The following is a 24,088-nucleotide window of genomic DNA, read 5'->3' as shown; positions in this document are numbered from 1 at the left end:
ATTAGTAAGATTTCATTATTCCAAATCTTGGGAAACCTTATATAAAATTCTCATGGGGTTTCAGTGCCAGCAAACATAATGTCAAAATTTGACCTATGTCTTTTGTCTAAAAATTTCATCTAGTGGAACACACTCACCAGGTTTTTCTTTTTTTTATATGGAATGTAGTTTATTTATGTGATCCTGGTATGACTGAAGTACTAAAATAGTATTTTATTAAGGTTTTTTTCTATTGCTTTCGCAGTAAATAGCAGCTTTGGTTGCCCTGCAGCCCCGACTTCTCTGACTTCCCTTTACAGATACATGAGCTCTCTTCAGACCAAGTTGCTGGCACCCAGGGAAAGCAGATACCCTCTGTAAGAGAACCAGAAAGTGAAGACTATGAAAGAGATGAAAGGCAGACAAAGCCATGACTGCAGTTCCCACTGTAATCCAGTCCAGAGATGTAGATGAGTGCAAGTGGAAGAATAAATCTAATTCTGAAAATGATATGAAGTATTGCGATTCCCATTCTCAAAGCAGGAGTATGTCACCTACTGTACCTTTGGTTCAACATGTTCTATTGAGGCACTGTGGAAAGTGCTGATATAGAAAGTGACCTCTTTAGGTTTCGGTTAATGTTCAGGGTGTGGTCTACAGCCTCTGGTGGATATCACTACATCAGATTTGTATTACAATTGTCTCTGTACCCTACGCATCATAACGTATATTTTATCTTTTATACTATAGCACATTTTGTTACTGAAGCATGTGATCCACAGCAAGCCTTAGAGCTGCAGAAATGAAGAATTCTCTGAGACTGAAGCAGGAAGACTGAGAGAACTCCGGCACTGAGTTAAAATTGTCTTTAAAGATGACCTTCAGCTGGTTTTATCACTATCAGTCACACAATATAGGAAGAAAACCTGCCTGCCAAAGACTGAAAGGCCACTACAGACAGCTAGACAGCTCTGCATAACATCTCCATGTGCTCAGTCATTTGCACTAACAGCATATACAAGTCAAAATTGTAACTGTAGTTTCCTTCTGCTCAATATCATACAAAAGGCTGGGCTGATACCTGAGAAATTTTCCAGTCTTGCAGATCATAAATACAAATAACTCAATCTGTTCTCTGGTGCTTGCACATGATCCTAAAGATTTCATTCAGATTTTGAACAAGTACAAAGGTCTGTTTGGACAGAGATCTTTGCAAACAGACATCTGACAGTAACAATAGGAACAACATAGGGCTGTAATACTAAGTAGAAAGGGATGGTGGCAATATAAGAAACAGTATGTCTATACAGTATAACTGTGAGTACTGCCAGCATCTGAATATCTTGAAATTAAGTTTCTTTCTACAGTTTTAAGAAGTAACCCACCCGGATTACTGAATGATCTGTGAGGTTAGGGCCTGGGTAGAGTATGTTAAATTACGTGTTTTAAGAATGCAGCAACCTGACACACCTCTCTAAAATGGATGTTTTTTCAAAATGAATGGCAAAACAACAACAATCAATACTGCCATTTTAAAAATAAATATATAAATAAGTAAAGGGAGGAGAGGCAGTGAGCCTTGTAATTTTTCGAGTCTTCCAAAAATCATGTATGTGTCTCCCCAGTAGACCACATTATATCTTCAATTTTAAATTAAAATTCCTTTTGACAGCACAATATGGCTTTTAGATTGACCAGCTAATCTATTTTTTGGGGAATTACCACCAGTTACAATGATAAGGATAACAGAGGTCATGCCTTTAAAGCACCATCCCTTTTAGGAAAATGAGTCCTAACTCATACACAATGGGTCTTACACATGCTGCCTGGAGATAGACAAATAAATGTATAATTGTTTCAAGGAGAAAAATGTACACAGAGGGCTCAGTTCTCACCTTTTTTCTACTTCTGCAACTGCAGTGACTTTAAGAGCTCCGTAGAAGCAGAACTATGTGTGCTGTAGCCCAGGGCTTCTTCATCAAACTCAGCTGGTCTCCTCCATGGTGGTCATCTGAGCTCCCTGGCAGCAAATTGTCTTCAGTGCAATATCCCCAGGAGTATCTTTCCCATCACTTCTCCTGACTGTTCTAGTGAAGAAAAAGGGCACAATACTTTACACAGCTTACAACATATTCCTCTTCCAATACTGTTTTACTTCCTTCTTCCCACTTACAGCTTTCTAGCTCTAAGTACAGCCTATTCTGGGAGTCGATGCTGCAGAGCCGGTTGAGCTGCCTGCTTGCCTCCCATTCTAACTACAGGCACTATCAGATCCTTTTCACTCAGGGCATCTGTTCAGCTTGGTAAATGCCAGTATCATCATCCAGCACACTACAGATACGGCCACAACAGGACAACACAGCTTAGCATCGTAGCGATGCGGTGTCACCTCCATTACAAGGGTTGGGGTCTAGGGAATAAATGAAGTAAGACCCATCTTTCCTGACTATGCAGTGATCAGATTAGGAGCTATACAACACCCAGGAAGTCTAGTGCAATTTCTACCAGTAGCGCCAGCATTGTCAACAACCTGGGCATCACTACACACGGGGTATCTTCTCCCAAGACCTTTTTGTCAGAGCCTACATTTCTGATATTAACCTACCTGCTGCACAACCTAATTTAGCATCAAAGACTTGAGACGATCAGAGACGCAAATACAGGCTTGCAGTCTGTTCAGCTCTATGGCATGCAACAGACTGTGAAGGCAGAAGAAAATTCAACCTTTTCTCACACCACTGAGGACCTATCAAACCTAAATGACAGAAAACAAAGGTGTAAAACAGTAAATCCTTGCTGGTGATATGAGCTATCTTAATAATATTGGTAAATCTATCAAAATAATAGTGGTTACACAAAGTTCCTCAGCACTTCAGAAAATATCAAACCACTTATTTGGGTGCCTAAATTTGAATTGTTCAGAAGTGACTGATCTAATGGACAAAAGCTAATGGGACAATGCAGGACTCAAATCATTACTGAAGTCTGTTCAATTTCTCATCTCTCAAATTACTTTCCCTCTTGATATAGTTGTCTCAAGTGCATGAACTAGAAAAATGAAGTACATAGTAATATTCAACAACATTTCACCTGGGCACAGTGTACGTAGAGGGGTTGCTTAGTTGTTTTAATGAAGAACTTCATATCAGAAGCTCTCAGTACAAACACAGTATCAGTTGAGATAAATCTCTAAAATTCCACTCATTATGTGGATTACTTAATATAGATGGCTGATAACTGGAAATTCCCTTGTTTACTAGTCTATGCAAGCCTCAATTCACATCTAAATGTATCCCTATTAAGGAAAAGTACTTAAGCATGTGTTTAATTCCCAGAGTCCCAGGCTCAAATGCTTTCTGCAGTAGAGTTGTTGTAACTGTGAGCATCTAAAGAGACTGCTTTCCAGAACAGCGGTGTTTTTTCTGAATGAAGGCCACAGCTCATTTTAGAAATATGCGCCTGTCTTACTGCAATAAATGGCACACTGTTGTGCTCCCATGCCTGGCTGCAGTGAATACACTTGAGCAGTGCAGCTTACCCACACTGCTTACTCCTCGCAGCAGTGGCTGTGACAAGGGATCACTAGTGAATTAAGAATCTCTGGCTTTTCCATGTCATCTATAGTCTTGATTGCACAATTTCAAAATGGGTTAAAAAAAAAATTACAATTTGTAGCTCTCAGACTTCAATAGATTTCCATGTTTCTGGGAAGAAGTACAATTTTATGGAGCTGCACTAGTCATCGTTAGTTTAAAATTAATAGAAAGTCGTATTTCAGAGCTAAATTACCTTTTTCAGAACAAGTGTTGCATCACTTTCTAACCATAATTTATATGATTTCAGATTGCAGTTCAGGGACCTGGAAGCCAATTTTTTTTTTTTAACTTACAGTAAAAATTTCTGCATTTACAGCACAGTTTCTGTTCATCAGAGTTATAATTTCCATTGTTTTTTTTGGTTTTCAGCTCTATAAATCCTAAATGTGCCTTTCATTTAATTTTTCCACACTTTAAGTACATCTGTTCAACATTTAGTTCATGAAATACTAGGAAGTATGCTCTGAAGAAATATTCACTTTACTTGTCAGCCTACAAAGAAATGCAACAAATCTGTACTAACGTTTTTCTTTTCAGTAGCTCACACTTACCCAGCTAACTTCCACACTTAGTAAAAACGCACCCACGATTTAATTGACATGAGGATAGTTCTATATCTAGAACATTTATTAAAATGTATATACAAGCTTCTAACTCTTAGAATCGTAAAAGGCAATAAACCAATATTATAATGTCTTTAACCTGTCTTAGGGCAAGGCATATCAGGTTAGAATTTAGTTGAATGAAACTGTGCTGTCTTTTACTAGCTCTCTCATCAGCTGTCTCTTTGTGGCACCTGGAAACAACTTCTATACTGGGAGGAAGGTGTTCCATTCTATTTCAAAAAGACCTCCTCCTATTTAAAAAAAAAAAAAAAAAAAAAAGTTAAAAATGATCTCTCACTCATAAATAGTGATAAAGAAACATTAAATACAACTAAACTTACCACTGCCATTTTGTTCTGTTAAAACCCAGAAAATGGCAGAGCAGGTGCAGTAAATGCTGGTAGAAGCTATAACTAGTTTAGATGAATAAATACGCAAAGTAGCAATAAATACATTGTGCACTTTATAACACACATCACGTGAGGTCCTCAGTGATCTACTCCAAACTGCACGGGAAATTAAAAAATAAATAAACAAATAAATAAATAAATAAATTAACCCATACTGGTCTAAGTTCTGATTTCAAGAGAGTGTGACATCAGTATAAGTTTTAGTGGAACTGCTTCTCCAGTTACCTGATGCAATTGCAAAGTTCAGTGCCTGGCCGAGACACTGACTTTTCTGCAGGTAGATATAAATTACACAGGGGTAGAAACACTGCAAACCATACCTTTGCGTGCCAGTCGGAGTAATAATACCTGCTGACCAACAGAACACAGATTTTCCCTGTTAAGCTTCTACACCTTTGTCAAGGCTTAAATTAAGGCTTCTTAGACCAAAACAACAGCAACGTCTCCAAGTGAGCACTGTCTTGCAGCTGCCAGAGCCGCTGGAGTTCTCAGATTACATCGTTACCTGTTAGAGAGCAAAATCAGACCCAGTGCAAAGTCTCCTCAGTCAACCCCTTCTTTCTCAGAGCACAGTACCCTCTGGTTCTGGGCTGAGTGGCTATAATATACACGGGTCTTTGGAAAATCAAGATGCAAGGAACATAGAACCGTATTATCTACTTGAAGTCTTATGTGGATTTTCAAAGGGTTGCATTTAATCAGCTGTCAGACCCCAGCCTAAGACCACAGGTTTTGTCATGAGAGGAGAGTCAGGCTGAGACTGCAGGATATCAGAAGAAGCTAGAGCACCTACCCATAGAACGACAAGGAAATCCCATGTTCCCTGGAGGAACTGCTGTAGCCTCAAGCTGCCTTCACTTGATGTTTTGCAGTCTCAAGATACAGATCCCACTAATGCACAGTTTATAGACTTTCTTGCATGAAGCCACTCTGCTGGGTCATTTGCTAGAGTGGAAAACAGGGAACCACGAACTAGAAATTTTCCCAAGGATCTCCATAACAATTTGCTTTGGGACAACTGGATTCATTCCCCTTATGTTCCTCTGCAGAGGAAAGTCTAGCTCCTCTCTTCAGTCACCCCCCTGCAAGAGGCTAAGGAAAGGCTGGTTATTGCAAACAAATAAGAGAGCGTGGGATCTTACTGAGCATGCAGTACTTTCATCTTAGCTCTTTTAACAGCTGGTGTATTAGTTCCCAAGGGCTCCCATATGTAAGGGATGACGGGATCCCTTCTGAAAGACAGAAATGTATAGAACAAATTCATTTCTCCTTTCTAATATGACACATAAAGTACTATCCACTGAAATGGTTTTGTTGCCAAGGTCTAAGATGTGTTCTCTGGTTACACCATTTACAGCTAGATACTGCTGCTTTCTTACTGGAAAACGTGGACCTCACCAAGAAAACTAAAATGGTTATACGAGTACTTAGGGAAACACCATTCCCTTATTTAACAATCCTGCATGTACTTTTCTTCATAGGAAAAAAAATCAAACCAAACCCTTTCAGTTATGCCATTCTAATATCATATAAAAATATTTAATTTTTCCCTCCTGGATGCAAAGCTGTGGTAACTGATATGTTTTTCTTTATTTTGATGTGTGTGTAACTGCTCAGAGTAGTAACAGTGCATGCTTCAAGCTTGTAATTTAAAACCGCCTGCTTCCAGCATGTATCAGAAGTGGAAAGCAGCAAATTGAATTCGAGTAATTCCTACAGAGGGATTACTTAGAATTCCATCAGACTGTGAGTGCTTGTCCAAAACGTGGATACTGGGCATCAAAAATTATTTTCTTCTTTGGATTTGGCAACATCATATACCCAACAGATTGATAATTTTCCCTGATCTCCTTTTTCATTGTTTTTGGCTTCTCAGCGTTCCTTATTAAAACTATTCTATCCATTTATTAACTTATAAAACCACGATTGTTTTTGGATAGAACTGGTAAAAAGTGCTGGAAAGTTAGTGATCTAAACTCCCCAAGTAAAATAAAATTTGCAGACAGAAATTGTTGTTATGGGAGATAATAAGGACAATGGTTTAGATATGAAGTTATTTTTATTTCCATAATATGCCACCAGGTGCTGTATGCTCTGTATCATGGCGTACACATTACTGAATTCACTTTTGGGAAGTAATGACAAATAAAACTCTAAACGATTCAGAGAAACTGTTCTGGAGAACTTCCACAAAGGCTTGGGAGTCTATTCATCTGCCTCTTATTTGAAATACCTTTTTGTTCTGTCCCCAAATGGTAAGGTTACTGGCATGCTCCCTCAAATAGCTCATCCTCTCAGCTACTTTATAAGCACAACTGGCCTTATATATATTAGGGCCTAGAAAAAAATATTTCCTATATTTTCTCATCACACACACTAAGCATCCACTTGCCCCCTTACTGGTGTCATTGCTTCCTACAGTAAACCTTCAACAATCACTCTATTTATATAGTTAATGAATCCCAGAATTGTTTGTACTGGCTGACATGCCACATTGTAGAAGAGCAGTAAAAGTTGACACACATCTCCTCAAAACAAACAAAAAAAAGCATATCTCAGGTCCATGGTTGTCTGATTGCATGAGCCCCAGCAGAAATACTGACTTGCTTCTGAAAAAGGGACCCATATGGGCAAACACACTGCAATCTAGAAGCAACATAGGACTGCTCAGCTCTCTTGACTGTTCTCCAAAGAAAGGTTTCTGGATGGTAAATTGTCCTAAGAGGCTTCCACTGAACTTCCATCTGATGTTGTTTCTGCCTAAGAGTTCTTTTCCCTTCGTCCTTTCCTTCCTGGTGCCATCTACAGAAGCAAGGTCACCTAAGTGGGAGGTCCATTTAATTTATTATTCAAACATTTAGAAAGGTACAGCTTCAGCTTAGATATTTGGTGAGCCAACAGTCACACTACTTTATTGAAAGTACAAACATTTTAACAGTCAATATTTAGCCCCGCGAAATGTAATCCCAGTAATTTTTCAGTGTTCCTTATTGCTTTAATTTTCTGTTACCATTTAGCCCCAAATACTAAAGGTTCCTGGATTACAAATTACCTGGAAACCACAACATTTAATGACATTAGATTAAACTTACTAGATTTTTTTCCCTTGCAAAACTAAACATAGTATAAATTCCTTTTAAAAAATTTTACTGCACATTTTATGCTTTGAGAAGCACTGAAACTACATGGTTTCCACCAAGCACACGTGACTCAGAGGAATAAAAACTGCAGTTAGGCTTGTAAAAAGCATATTATTTTTAAAGCCCTAACCCAATGTAGCGGAAAAGTCTCGTACGTCTTTACCTCCTTTATAGGAGAATATTAAGTGCAACCCCAACCCTTTATAACAATGTATCATCTGTTTCAAATTGGAAGGAAATCAACTCTCTAATATGGCAAAATAACATATAAGTTAATTTTCTAATTGAACTCTCTGGTCTTGGACTGCCTGCAGTAAACCTTGACAATCTGAGATCCAGACAAGCTCTGGTATTTTGGAGGGAGGATTGAATGTTACTAATTATATATAGTTGACTATTTCCACTAGTATAAAGGAAGAGCAGTTGCCTGCATAATCAACATTCAATGCAAAAAAAACCCACCACACTAATGCCTTATTATCATTGAGAACTGAAACCCACAATATTCAGGAAATTCTGAGCCCTGGTTCTCAGAGTAATTACAGCTCAGCAGCATCCTCCTGTGCAGTGTTACAAACCAGCTAAAACCTCAACATTAGCATATGCATAGGACAGAATTTTTCAGACACTTGTAGCCTTTGGGGTTTTTTTCCCTCCAGAGAGCATTAATGACAAATCACAGTGGAATTCAAGTGCTTGTGAGCCAGCAAGGTTTTAAATGACATCCTGGAAAGGAAAAATTTCACACTATTAGTTTTAGTCATAGGGTTATATTAGAGCTGTTCAGAGCCCCTTCTCCTGAGCAATGGGGACACGCGTGGTACCTTTCCCTGTCCCTGGCTGCTTTATTACAAATTATTATTATGAAGTATCAAACTACGCACAAACAGTAGAGAGCATACAGCTTAGGAGGGTTGAATTCCCCATTTTCAGAAATGTTTACACTCCAAAAATTCCCCCAAAGATAAAGGGTGTAGGCACTCAGCATATCTAACAAATAGGACTGTGGTATTCAAGGTATACAAGGAGGAAGAAAACTATTCCTTGTTGAAAGAGCATTCCATCTCCACTCAACAGCCACCCAAGATGTAAACCACATGGCTCCCCCTGATGCTCTCCTCTGTGCATTGGAACATCTCTTCAATAGAGAGCTACCAGCAGAAACAGCCCTGGAAAGTCATATCATGGAGGTAACATGGAATTAATCCTGTTACTGCTGATTAGTTATCAAGCATCTATGAAAATGAAGTTTAATTAGAAGGAGGGAACGCATATTCAAATGGTTACACAGAAAAAAGAATACACATGCACACATGTGAGTTATGTTATCTTATGTAGAGTTGAAAAAAAGGAAAAAAAAAAAAAAAGAAAAAAGAAAATTTTCATTTTCCTTTAGCCACTAGAGGAAAGGACTCTTGTCTAATAGACAGTGGCTAAGTACACTGTTACCATTTATAGGTCCCCCAGTTAGCAGGAAAGATCTCATTAATATTGTATGTATATATTGGCTCACAGTGGGCTTACTATAGACCAAATTTGGAAGAGATTTTTTTTCCTTGAGACCAGTGATCTTCGGTTACATCATGGCCAAGGCTTATTCTTAGTTTCTGTTCCGGCATGGGGCTAGCAAATCCAGATTTCAATGGTGGGTTTAAACAAGCTTCAAGCATGAGAAGAATGCTCTTATTAAAATAAGAATATGTAGTCTTGTACTCTGTGCAACTTAGTTTTCCAAAACAAAACTTATTTTTTCTCTACAAAAATAAGACGTTCTCAGAATCAGTCCAAAAAAAATATGAAAGGGTTCAGTGATGCATCTTAGTAATCTGCTCCATTTTTCTGAAGTGCCTATCATGGTACAAAACCATTACCTACATTTTGAAAAAGATGTAGGCAAAATTTATTTCTTCTTTGTCCAAATAAGGAAAAAAAAAGGATTTTTTTTCACTGAAAAATAAAACCTTCCTCCTAAGTTCTCTTCTTAAAATAGGTTTCCTGAAACCATCTTAATGTCTTGCATAACTGTGTTACAAGAAAATATGATTTTAGTTGTGCAGGCAAGTAGAAATATCATTTAAAAGTGAAAAGAAAAATTATTTCTTAGCACACCCTGTTGAGCTCAACTAATGCATAATTTTACAAGATACATGGAAAAACTGGTAGTCAAGACAGTCCAGGCTGAGTCTTGAAATGCATGGAGGAGAATTAATCCATGGTGGCAGCTTCAGAAACAAGACATGTGGGACAAAGTGGACATCTGACACATGTATGAATAATTTCTGTGGGCCAGTACTGACCTACACTACGCACTTCTTCATTTGCCCATTCAGAGATTTATACCTCTAAGCTAATAAGGTTATTCATTATTTTCTTTTCCAGGTCTTCACTCATTTGTTTCTCCCTTCTCAGACACAGTTTACCACTGGGATTTTTTTAATAGGCGTTGAGAGATTTACTCAGCTTGCAGGTAAATAGTGTAAGGCATTTGAGTAAGCAGCTCTAACACACATTCTGTGGGGGAATAAATTAATAGGTGAGAAACAATTCTAGTCAAATTGGACTTTAAAGCTCTTCCCCTGCTTTGTCTTTTAATACCTGGTCACAAATGCAAAAACATCCCTGACACTTTAACATAACTGAGCCCCGCTTAAGCCAGGAGGACCAGTCAGGTAACTTTTTGCATTCTCTTTCAATGTTACCCTCCATGATCCTTTGAAAAAAAAAAGACTTGGAGTTCAGCTGAGTAGATGTTCTCATATCTTTAAAATAATTCTCAACTGAAAATGAAAAATTAGCCAGGAAAGTGTAACGACTCACATGCAGTTCAATCTTTATCAAAACAAAGAAGGCAGAATAATACAATAGTGACTAAATTGCAGAAACCAGGCAGAAGGACTGCATAACCTCATTAACTCTCAAGCCACCTCTGGCCTGGTGGTTGAGGTGACTAAAGCTTCCTCTGCTGAATCTGTACAAGTACTGGCTGAGCACTGCATGTGGATCTGGCAAACACACACAATCAAGATAGTTTCAAATGAGCAGTTTTCCATTATCCACGGATTTAACTCCCTAACAGAAGTCCATATGTTTGCTTCTTTTTCCTTCCTCTCTTTGGAACTTCACATCATAAAATCCAACACCACAAATCACGACAGGGTCCTCCCTTCAAAACTCAGAAGTGGCTCTGTTAACTCAAGTCTGGCACAGATGGATAGGACAGTGCAGAGTACTGTACTGATATCGCTGTCTTTACTAAAAAAATAGACAACTGTAGACTACTACTGCCAACCCATTATTGTTAACTATCAACACAAGCAAAATCCCTGCTTTGCAGAATAATCAACAATATTGCCATGTCCCCTTTAAAAAACAAACCCATGCTGCACTTTTAGAAATCATGGGAATACAAACATTAAACTGCTGCACTGAAGAACCTAAAAGCCCTTTGCATCATATCATTTGCACACTTACAGTTTTCACTAGACCCACAGAAGGGCTCGGGGTTGCTCAGAAAGAAGGACTTTCTTTCCAAACCCAGAAACTTTTTCAACTTACACAGAAACCACAGAAATGCCTGTTTTAATGCCCACTGAAAAGTGGCACTGAAGCCAACCTCTGTTATGTTGTTGTAAGGGTAATTTTGTCTCCAGTACTGGACCCTGACCATCGCAGAGCCAGGAGTGGCAGTGAAGATGTTACCATCCTCTGCAGCTTCTCTCTGAGAGCAGCATTAGGGGCAGCAGAAAGATACACAGTCAATTTGGTTGTTCGCCTTCAGCAGTGGCACACTGGATTGCTAGTATACTGGCTCTAAATTAACAGCCCTTTTACATCTAGTAATCATCAGCATAGCCCCAAGAAAGCTGTAGAGCTGAATTTAGCAGAGCACAACCATCAGAAACAGTGATTAATCAAAGTAGGGAACTCTGTAGAACTGTACTGTTAGAAGAAAGAAAAGAAGGTGCTGTATGGCTTAACATACTGAACTGACGGAAACCAAATTTCTTTCTTATTAAGCATCCTAGTCTGGAGATCATTTATCTCTGCATGAAGATTTTTTGTTTTGTTTTGTGGGTCTTTTGTTGGGAGAAACCACACTTCATCCTGCGTTATTCATGGCTGCAAATGCAGATAAAGTTGGGTTGTGCCAAACTGAAATGACAAAGCAGTCTAGGTGCAGACCCCATGGTAATGCACACCAGTCATGACCTTCAGTGGAGAAATGCAGCAGTTCAAGAGATCAGCTACAGTTTAAAATTTTATTGCACAAGCTTTTCTTTAAAAGCCCTGTTTGACTTTATGATTTCTCTTCAGTGACAAGCTTAATATCTAAACTAAGACTGCTGTAGCAATAACCATACAGAGAAAAGTGAATTCTGAACATGCTTTCAATGAAAAGCAATTTACAAGGCATCTTGGGGCGAATCTTCAGTGAGCTGTACAGGGTATTAGCCACCTGACTTGCATTAGCATCAATAAGAAACGGCAGTTAAATCTCTGCACACTGAGCTAAAAATCTATCTGCTTATATTGAATCATCGCATTTTAAATATGACTTCTTACAAAAAAAAATAATGCTGTTACTGAAAATATAGAAGTGTACAGTGGTTGCAAGTGACCTGAACTGAGAGGATCTTGTAGCTACTTTGTGTATTAGATATGTATGGATAAGGAGGTGTGCTTAGATTAATGTACAACAGTGTCAGGCCCAAATACCTGTCAGCAGATATTTGCTGTTTGCATGTTCTGTGAGAATATTCATATAAATAATTTTTGACCATGCAGTAGACCCCAGACAGGGCTAAAAGTGCCCCTGTTTGTTGCAGCTGGTATTTTGCAGTGACACCTCATTTATTCTAGAAGAGCAGGACTGAACTGTCTGCAACCCAAAACCATATTCAGGCTACACTTTTCAAAGCTGCACCATGCACCATATTTGCAAGCTACGGGTATTTTATACAAAAGAAAAATGTGGACAGCTCATGTCTCCTGATGTGACTGTTATTTCACATTGTAATAGACAAGTAGAACTTATGAAATCAATATTTAAAAGCACATGTAAAACCAAAACCAAAGTGTGTTACTCCAACAACATGTGTTTCTACCTTGATTAGGTATTCCCTAGAGCCAGGATGGTCAGATGGAAAGGTCTTTAACTTCTATAAACATATTCACCACTAAACTCTCTCCAACTCACATCTCAAGTAGAATATGAGACTAATGATTCTCCCCTTTTAACAATGTTGGAGATACATGAAATATTGAGGTTAGATCATCCTAAAGAGTTTGTGACTTTCTTAATTGATAGATGATCTCACCTCATGATTATCACATTATGAACTAAAACCCAAGCAGCATGCTGAAGGAACTGTGGGGATACCATTCATGGTAAGGAATCCAAACTTCATAAAATACCCTCAATTAGTAACTGTCATTCACAAAAATATCTTTGTACCTTCCTGCCACAGCTTCCATCTATTTGCCTAGACTTCAAAGAACAAAGATGTATAACAGAATCAAAGAAGAGAAAGTTACTGTTAGGGTTAGATTTTTTTTCTGTGCTTTATGTTTACTTATCTTTTTAGTTTGGAACAGGAAATGAATTCTGAGCTTCTCTGTGATCAGCTCACATAATTATTGCTCATTTGTATGGAGGAATAGGACAGGTCTGGAATATCTCAGTTAAGGCCAAAAGAGGTTAAAAAAGGTTTGATGAGAACACATAATGAGATCATATGGAGAAGAGCAACTCTGTTGATTGCAAAGTACATTTGATCGAGTTGATACAAGACAAAATGCTTGGGAGAACTGAAATAAGCTCACGAGAAACCAGCTCTCCTACCACTCTGTGTATCACAGCCATTCCACTACCTGACTAGTCTGGCAGCCTATAATAATGAATTAACTGTATTTCTACTTTTTGGCAACAAAGCGTGTTGCATACAATTGTAAGCTGGAGCAAAAAAGAAAACCTCATCCCCAGCCTCTCTACGTGTGCAATACTATTTAAAGAGCCAAAGTAGTTCTTCTGTGCATATTCATGCATATTCATGTGCATATTCATGTTATGAAAAATATGTGAACATTTGTGTATATTGTAGCAATGTACTGCCCTGATCTTGCTTCTCCCCACTTGAACATAAGAAACATCTTCATCTGCAGGCTGAGATGTGTTTCTCAGATGAGTTTAATTCCATCCAACAGAGGGCCAAGGTAGAAGCCTACACAACAGTCCTTACACATCACACGTTACTCAGTGCTAACTTAAATAAAGTTGGTTTTTTTCTCCTTTCAATGCTGTGAGAGTGACAGATAGGATTCTCCAAACAAAACAAGGCAAAGTGAGGAGAAATGAAAGTACACTTGTTTTATCCAACTATTAGGACATTCTAGCACATAGCTCTTAAAGACCCGTGTTACTAACTCAAAACCCTTACAACCTTGCTCCTTTCAGCAACATTCTTTTGATGTCTCCTGGGCAATGACTATAGCATTACATGTGACTGAAATGAAACCAGCTGGCAAACTGAAGATGTAACCTCTTTTCCACCCAGTGTTGCTCTTGCATTTACACTGTACCCTTAAGTAGATAACAAATTTTTCTGGTTTTATTTTATTCCTATTAAAACTTGACATCCATGCACCATGTGATTCCTGTACCTCACATTATGGAGAAAACCAAGTAGCTTGCCACTGTTCTGATCATGCTTAGAGGCTTGAGATCAGAGTGAAACAAGAATTTGAAGGCACTGTGCATCATCTTCCTGAAAAACAGCTTCACAATTGTAGCTTGCCCAGCATTAAAAAATGTGGGCTCCCCACCTTGTAACACTGAACATATGTATATAAAAAAGTCATTAAAAGGAACTATCTAAACAATGACATCACATTAACTATGTCCTGCTTCCACTGAATTGATTAGGATTGTAAATTAATCATTACTGCACAGTATTACTGCACTTAGCACATTGCCCAAATAACCAGTTATTGCTGAAAATATGTTTATTTTGTTTGACTGAACATGTATACATGTTTCTTCTATCAAGATATTAATCTAAAAATAACAACCAATTATCAGGTTTATTGTTGAGGACACCACAACTAGACCTTTGTAGAGGCTTTAACAAAAGCAACAGCTGCTTTTATTGGTCTTTCTGACTCCATGTCACACAGATATTATTGCAATACAGCTAGAATCAACTGTGATGTAGTATCCCAGTCAAGCCCCCAAAATGTAAAATGTTACAATTGACTAAAAAGAAAGTGACTCTAAATAATCACCTAGTAAATAACTGTTGAGTCCCAGTGCAACCTTTACTGCAATATACCAGATCTAGCATAGCGGACTTCAAATACTAATAACTTTATGGAAATAAAAGCACTTTATTACTTCTTGTAGATGTGGGGTTTTTTTCTTCTTCCCTATGGATTTACGGCCAACTGAAGTCCCTTATGCGACAAAAATAAGTCCTTGCATCACGCATTTTATTGAAATAAATAACAGCTAATTAAGTGACAGACAGGACATAGTACTAAATTCATATTGTGAATGCAAACCCCATATGGCATCAGACTTTTTGTCACACTTGAGTAAAGCTAGCTGCGAGAGGAAGATCTTAAAACAGCTATGCACACCCTGCAAGAACAGTTGACATGGACCAGGATTGCCAAGTGCCAGCCCAGTGGCAAGAGGTGGCTCACGACCCTGTTGTGTCCAACCTCAACCAGGCCAAACTATATTGCAAGCATGGCTGCACGTTGCTGTTTGGAGAGGGATAGGAAAAGGAAAGATTATGCAGATTGAGTCTGGAAGATTTCTAAAAATCAAGTGCACAAACATGGCTGTATCCGGTCTGCCCAAAGAACCTCCTTGGGAATACATTGCCCCCTATACAAAAAGTGGCTATCCCTGCTGTACATAGCCAGTGATTGGTCAGCCAAAAGTCTGTGAGATCTGTGACAGCATCCCAGAAGTTTTCAAGAGCCTACAACACCAGTTGCAATGTGCTGTGTTACTCCCTTGTGGCTGATCCAAAGGTTTTTGGGTGTAGAAGATTCCAGTCTAAAGTTGGGGATGTGGGAATTCACCCACCATTACTTAGCTGTCTGCAAAAATGCTCTGCAAGAATAACAATCCTCAAGCTTTGTTAAAAAAAGTCTCAGAACTTACTACAGGAAAAACTCCATGCACCATTAGCAGGCCCAACCCAATGTGCATTTCTGCACTTAAAAAAAGCCAGTTAAGTAGACAACTATGAGACTAAGGCAGCACATTGCTGGCACAGGGGAGCAGATTACCCCTTTATATGGTGCTTGCTGAGCCAAACCCAAATCCTCCAGGGAACAAAGACTGGGACAAGGGTCAATGGGTTAGGTAAAGTGCTTATTTTAACCAAATATAAACTAGTGTGTTAACACAAACCACCTAAATTTCCCTACGAGGGTGGGAAAAGCACATATGTTATTTATTTTCAAGTTCCACACTGTAATAATCATTTATCTTCCGATTTATGTGCAAGTATATATTCATATGCAGATTTAACATATATAATATTTGAGGATGAAGGTGGAAAGGCAGGGAGGTTAAGAAAGAAATACATTATAGCTTAAGTATATGAAACACAAGGTCAGAAGAGAGTATAAGAGCTGAGATGGCAAGAAGCCAGAAGTTAGGACAGAGGAGACTAGTGACAACCAGCATTTGAGCAGGAAGACACAGTAACCAAACAAATCACATAGTAAGAAATAGAACTGTGCAAAAAAAAGGCAAGAATGGGAAGCAGGCTTACACAACAGAAACCTGAAACACAATCAAGAAACGTGTTAAAAAAATGCAAAGTACCTGGCAGGGTTCCCTTGCATACTTGAAGGTGGGGTTACCATTCATGGACTGCCACTCAGCCAGGCCCCACCTGGACACCCTCTGCAAGCCTCACTGCAGACACCGACTGTTTCCAGTTGCAGCTCTGATGGCCTCGAAGATACAGCTGTCGTACTAAGGCCTCTGTCAAGACTGGGCTGTCTAGAATCCAAATTATTAGCAAATAATGGGAAAGACCCATAATATTGTTTGATAAAAGAGAGAATGTGTCTGCAATGTCTTCTTTCACATGATGTTAAAATTATAATGGGCAGCAGATCCTTAATTGAGTGGTTTCTTTTTCCTTTTTTTTTGTCCTAGCAGAAATACTATGAGGCAATCCAAAATGATGTTGAATTTAAACATTCTCACCTGGCAACACAAAGCCAAATTAATGACACTGAAAATTTCAAAGCAAAAAGTCAACAATCTTAACCATGGCGATCAAGAAAAACTGGCAATTTTTTTAGTTTATTTTAAAGCAAGTGCATGTGCTGGAACACTGAACTCTGACTTTGCTATTAATTTCTATGACAGTGTCTGTACTTCCTGCTGCAATCTCACTAAATATGGCCTTTTAAATGAATCTTTATAATTCTTCTTTTTACCTCTGCTTGACAGTGCCCAGTACTTCTGCTGCATACAACTTCCAGCCCCACTCTGAGTCCCAAGCAGCAGAAAGTGTCATCAGTTTGATACTGCATTGACTTATATGGCTTTTCTTATTGCACACACACAGTGCAGAAATGTCAATAATGAATACACTCCTGAACTATAGTAAAAAACCACCATGATACACAAGGAAACCTAGCAGTGCATAACACATAAAGTAATGTGTATTTTCTGTTTAGAGAGCATGCTTTACAGTTCCTTAAAATAATGAAAGCAGCATATCTGCATTGCAAGGCAAACCCTACAACCTGCCCACTGTGCCAATCCTATCTGCCCTACTCTCTTTAAGCTTGTGAGAGTTTAGCAAAGGCAGCAGGCAGAAATCCTTCATCTCACAAGATCAGTGCTGCTGAAGTCAGTGACACGATCAGCTGGGGCAAGAACCGGGCAGGGCTGGCCCCACCATGCCTTGTCCGAGATGGTCATACATACAGTGCTTTGGCTAGATCAGTAATGTGTTTCATCAGACAAAGATCATTAAAACTTGCAATTGAGGTTTTTCAATATTCTTTGTGGGCTTCAGCAGCTATTTACACCACTGAAAAGCCAGATTAACTTCAGTTTATAAACATGAAAAGATTCTACTCCTATATGTAAAAATGCTAAAAAATGTCAAAGAGATAATCCTCTATAGAAAAGAAGAATGCAAACAAATATCAGCTAATCAAGGAACACATGCTGTTTTTCAAAATGTTAATATAAAGATTAATAGTTCTTCTTTGACATCCAAGAGTCATTGGAAACTTTTCGTACTAAAACACTTTGTAAATCACTTTTAGAGAAAAGGCATTCAGGGAGCCCCATTTAATCAAATTAACTACTAGGGAACCTTGATAACATTCAATAAAACTGCATGTGCTTAGAATTCTAATCACTGTTCCTAGGATATTTAATTATTTATGCTGCTTTACACCATTTTGCATTGCTGTGGAGCCTTGAGAGAGAATTAGAAACGGTCAAGAAGACTGTTCATTCCCCTTGTGTCTGCTCGTCTTGGATCCAGTCCTGGTCCCAGTGAAGTCAAACGATTCCCAATGAATCTCTGGCAAAACTCCCAGAGACTGCACTAGGAGTAAGAACAGACACATAAGGCCTGATCCAAACCCCACTGAAGTTGATGTAGGACTTTCATTCCTTTCTAATAGGCTTTGGATCAGGCCTCATTCACAATGCATGTTTAGAACCATAGTTTTAAACAAGACATAAGGAGGCACAGAGCAGATTTCTGTCCTGCTTCGTGCTACCGACAGAGATTTCTGTATGGCTTAGATCATCCACTACAAGAAGTAGGTGCATCCTAAGTGACTGTCCTTCTCCCTGTAGGACAATGAATGAAGCTTGTGTCTAAACCCAAGGATACAAACAGCAACCACAAAACAACACAGTGTGGAAGAGACCTAAGCCCAGAATAAGCATGCCGTAAAACCCAGAGCCCACAAGAGAAGAGATGCTATTTTCTCCTCTCCATTCTACTCTTCTGTGCATTCTCTAGCACCAGGAGCAATGCAACAGACCCAGGATCCCGTCCAAACCATATCATGACCCCCAACCCCTCTAGCATAATTTAGTGGACAAGGCTCTGACAACACCCTTCCAATCTCTACGCAAGAGTTAGCCAGAGGAAACTCAGAAAAGGACTTGTTAGCTGTCTGTGGTCTGTGCTGCTGGGATGTAGAATATTTACCTCTTATCCAACTCAGCATGCTTACTCACTTTCTCTGCTTTATTTGCTGTGGCTCCAGGATTCATTCTGCAAATCACAGTAAAATTTAAAGCAACATCTTGTTTGACAATATAGTTAACACAAGAAGGTTGCAAATCCTTGAACCTTGGTTGTTCTTAAGAATCTCAGAGCTTCCATAAATTTTGCCACTGACTAGTTGTGAAGTTGAGTAGGCCTTTAGCCTCCCCATGCCTCTATTATTCCAACCCTAAAATAGACAAGTTATTACAGTATATATCAGGGAATTTTTAAGATCACATACAAATTATTTCGAGTATGTAAAACTCTACTTACAAAAGCTAGGTTTCATTCTTTGGACCTAGATCTGGACTGGGATTCTGAAGTCCAGGGACATGTTCATCTCTAAAGTTTTGCTTTGGCCAGGACCAAAGCTCAGGACACAGAATTAAAGTTCTGGGTTGCTGACATCCTGCAAAAATACATGGAAAAATAACAACCAGAAATTCAGAGGGGTGAAAGGTGACAACAATATTTTACCCCATCTGCAATTCCCACAACTGACATTAAAATATGCAGTGATGTAGTCTTTACCACTATGCACATAATCATTTTGGGGTCCGACGTTCCTCCCACTGAAATACAAAAGAGAAATTATATATCATACATAGAGGAGATTTTGACATTTGATTCCTCCCACATATTTGAATGGGAGGAAGGCATTAAATGCCAAAACCAAAAATGAGCATACAGGACCTATCCCTCAAAACCGTAATTCATTCCAAGGCAGAGTACACACTTTACTCTTACACTGACCTTCATCCCACACAATGCAAACCCAGTGGTTGTCCTCCAATTAAGAAGACAATTTTGACTGTTTAAAATGGTGCATGCAAGACTGATATTCTAGCACAGCTTCTACAAAAGTATGTAGGTTAACAAAAAAAAATCCATTATTTCAATTTCCCTCCAAGTTTAATAATTTATTGGACTTGCTTCTATTCACAGAATTCCTCTTTTAAGGTGCTTATCACAGACAAGCTGAAACCACTGGAGAACCCCAGATTTCAGACAAGCATGTATTAATATGGACAGGGCACCTACCACATCTTCAAGTACATGGGCACAAAACTGTGCATGTGAGAGACTGCGTGTAATTTATGTCCTGTGTTTGTAATCTACAGGTGGAAATTGTATTGTTTACACTATTTAAGTTCCTATCACCACTTCTTATAACATGCACTCTTGTTTATTAGAATACATTCTCAGGAAGTTCACCCTGTCTACTGCATGCACACATTTTAACATTAATACAGATGGACATTATCTTCACCACCAAAAGAGGCTGATATTTGACTAACGTCTTGATTTGAAGCTGTATTAATCCATTTTAAGATTATATTTTTGGTTTTTATAAAAAAATGAAAAAAGAATACCACCAGGCTCCGTGCTAAATTCCATCTTCTGCTTCTCCTCCTGCTTTCATTCTATTTCGATGGTGCAACAGCCAGACATTAACTGCTGTGGATACCCCTGTGACATAAACAGAAAACAATCTCAGAGCCTTCACCATGGATCAGGTCCCAGTGTTTCTCAACATCTCACAGGTAGGATCTCCTCATCTTAAGCTAAAAACTGTCATGGCCTCTTTACCATTTCCAGAAAAGTGAAAATAAAAATAAAAATAATGTATCCTCAATATGCTTCCATAATGAACTTGTGTGTTTGCTGAGACTGGCAAAATGCACTGTGAAGAGTAACAATATTAAAAGGAACAGGGAAGTGATTATTTTGTTGGTTTCAACTCCTCTGTCTGATATTATATCCCTCTTTTCTCCCTCAGGTTTGGAATTACACAGTAAATGCAGAAACACTATGCACATTGGATATCACTTTCATTTTGCTCTCATTGCAACAGATTTCAAAAAGCTACACAAAGCTGACAGGTCAAGACTTAATCAAGAGACCTCCAGGATCTGCAGAAAGCAACAATAACCATGCAGTAGAGGATCTCCATTGGTTCAGCTCTGAGCTGACATGTGTTGATGTACAACTGCTGTGGCACTGCTAGAGTTCTAATACTGTCTTTTCAAAGAAACTTTAGTCCATATTAGCTCTTGAAAGGCTCTCAAAACACCCCATTATTGCAAATTCTAAGTATACAAATTGTGCATCAGCTGAATGCACCAGTTACAACAACGGTACCTTTACCATAGAACGTGTCTTACGAAAGAAACAGTTTTGGTGTACCATAGACAACCACTGCCCCTGCTGAAGCTTGAGCAGAATCTGACTCAAAAGTCCACCAACAAACATGGTGTAATGCTTTAATTCCAGATAACATACAGAAATGAAGGAGTTTGACCTACACAGGAGATGTTTAATACCTCTAAAAGCCAACTCAGACTGACGATGGGACCTAACTATCAACTAAGAAAATAAACCTAAGGTAATTGACTTTCAAAAATTTAGCTGAAACTTTAAGAAATGGCCTACACTTGCTTCAATAAAATACATATTGCTGTCCTGCTGAATTATTATTGTTGAATTACTTGTCTCACCTATAATGTTGGGTTAAGGTAAACAGTGCAATTTTCTGTAAAATACCAAAAAATATCTGTACTTGGACTGTATGTCTTCCAAGCTAGAGTTCTGTTAAAGATCTTTCCCCATGTCCTCCAAGGAATTTTCAAATCCAATGAGGTTCTCAAGTACAGATGTTTACAAAGGGATCACTACACCAATATATGTATTTATACAAACACATGCTGGCAGTTGGCTTTCTGTATCTGTTCCACATCAGCAGTGGGTGGATTTCTCCACCACAGGCATAGAATAGCTCCCATGAGTAAACTGAACCTCACTGAAGTGGTTTGGGACAGAGGAAATTTAATGAGCAAAGCACTGTACCAAACGTGCCCTTTCAGGCCAAATCATACCCATTTCTAGAGCTCTACTATTTGAGAAGAGAAAGCTGTGGATTTGAACCATTGCAAAATTTGGAAGAATTGTTCAGAACATGAGTTGAGTTTTGCTTCTGCAACCACAACCAGCATCCTTTAAGCTTCTTTTTAGGAGCAGCTGTTGGAAATGTAACCAAAATGTCCTGCTAAGAACACATGTCCTCATCTGAAACCAATATGAGATTTGCAGCACACGTAACATGCGTGTACCTGCAACAATAAAATGAAGCTACAGAAATATGTGTGTAAGTTAGTGTAAAATTAATCATTCTGAGTACATACACAGCTCAATTATCAGAGGAGGTGAAGCTGGTTATTTTTAATTCTGCCCTTTCACTTTCCACTGTCTGTATATAAGAAAAGCTCAGGCAATATCTAATCTTACCAGATGTATGCATCCTAAATCGCTAATTACTTTTTCATTTGAAGCTCTCCTCTTCTCTTGCCAGACTTACAGACAAAACCAAACTTCATAAACTGATTAGCAGGAAACAGTTATTGCTGCTAAAGAAAGAGGGGTGGCAGTGGCGAGGAAATAAAATAAAAGAGCAGTGTAAATCTCCCCAGGCAGCAAAAAGTAAAGACATGCAGCAAGTTTGTGACATTATTGGAAATGAACAGAGACTAAAGGGCTGCAAACTAGAAATTAACTGAAACATGACACAGGCCTAACATCTGACTGCACTTATGTGGTACTGGTAATGAAAACACAAACCCTCCAGGTATTCCCATTTTTCATCTTTCTTGACAAAAGGTGATATGGGCAGTCTGTCTTCAGCTAGGAGATACCTGCCATGGAGACACTAACATTCTTTTTCCAGCACACCCCTGTTTCCCCAATTCCCCAGTCACTTTCCCATAGTTCAGGCATACAACTGCTGGTAGCAGAAGTGAAAAATTCAATACACAGAAGATGTGTTCAAATAAAATTCTGCTGTAAACTATATTTTATAAATGGTGAAGAGTATGCTTTTTCAAATTGAAACCACCCTTCTGGCCGCCAAAAGACATAGAAAATCGTAGAACAGACTATTCTGTCCACTGATATTAATCACGTACACATGACATTATGAGAAAAGGCGTGCTCAAGAGATGCTGCAAGCCCACACCTGAGGCATCTCAGTTACCATGCAATCAATGGGAACACATACATTCTGTAGGGTACTGAGTTCCTAAAGAGCAGCAGCATTTCAAGAATAAATTTATTCATTGTAGTTGGTCTGTAAGAAACTCAGGTCACTTCATAAACTTAAATAACAATAACAAATACTAATTATCTTTACCAGTTGACTTAATATAGGCACATATTTGCATATTTTTGCATAAACAACTAAACATTTCTTATCTATAATGTTTGCTATGTTTATAACTTATCTTCTCAAGACCCAGGAAAAAAAGAGTAAGCAAGTAAATCTCCTTACTGTTATGGAGGAAATCAGCCATATTCCACCTACTTTTCAATCATGAGTTATAAAGATCACAGGCTGAAATGCAAGTTACTGTGAACCTTGTTGCAGCTTAATTACCTCCTTAGGGATTTCTCTGGCATGGGGAAGTCCCCAGGTGGGATGTGGTTGATTCCCTGTTACTACTGCAAAGCACACAGTAACGGTACGAGAAGGGTCAGCAAGCTGCAACATTTGGCCAACTCCCAACTGCTGTGTCTACTGCCATGGATGCAGAACCTAGCTATTCCAGAGCACAGCAAGCTGGAAGGTCACATACAGATACCATCTGTTTCACAGTGTTGCCATGTAGTCAGTCCAAAGGGCTTAGCCCATTTACAGACCTTTTACTCCTAGCTGTTGGTTTTGGGCAAAGGAGGGAGGAGATGGGTGAAAATGTTGGTCAATAATGAACCATCCCCACAGTAAGAATCCTCTTACTTGGGTAAAATATGCTGTTGATTTTGGGGCAAAGCCTCCACACTATTCCATGTACTAATATATTAAAACCCAATGTTCCAACTAGTTACTTTGAGGTTGCAATAATTTTCAACTCAGCTCAACACCTGCCACAAAGTGGTTATCCACCTTACCACAGTGGAGCATTGCAGCCTTGTAATTTATTTTGATAGGGAGCAAGTGACAAGCCAGAAAAGATTCCATAGCACTAATGAAATTACATTGTGTGATGATCACATTTAACTTGCTGTTAGTGATTACAAGCACATTTGATAACT

The sequence above is a fragment of the Columba livia genome, chromosome 5, assembly GCF_036013475.1.
Source record: "Columba livia isolate bColLiv1 breed racing homer chromosome 5, bColLiv1.pat.W.v2, whole genome shotgun sequence".
Taxonomy (NCBI): domain Eukaryota; kingdom Metazoa; phylum Chordata; class Aves; order Columbiformes; family Columbidae; genus Columba; species Columba livia.
Note: the sequence above shows the minus strand (reverse complement) of the source record.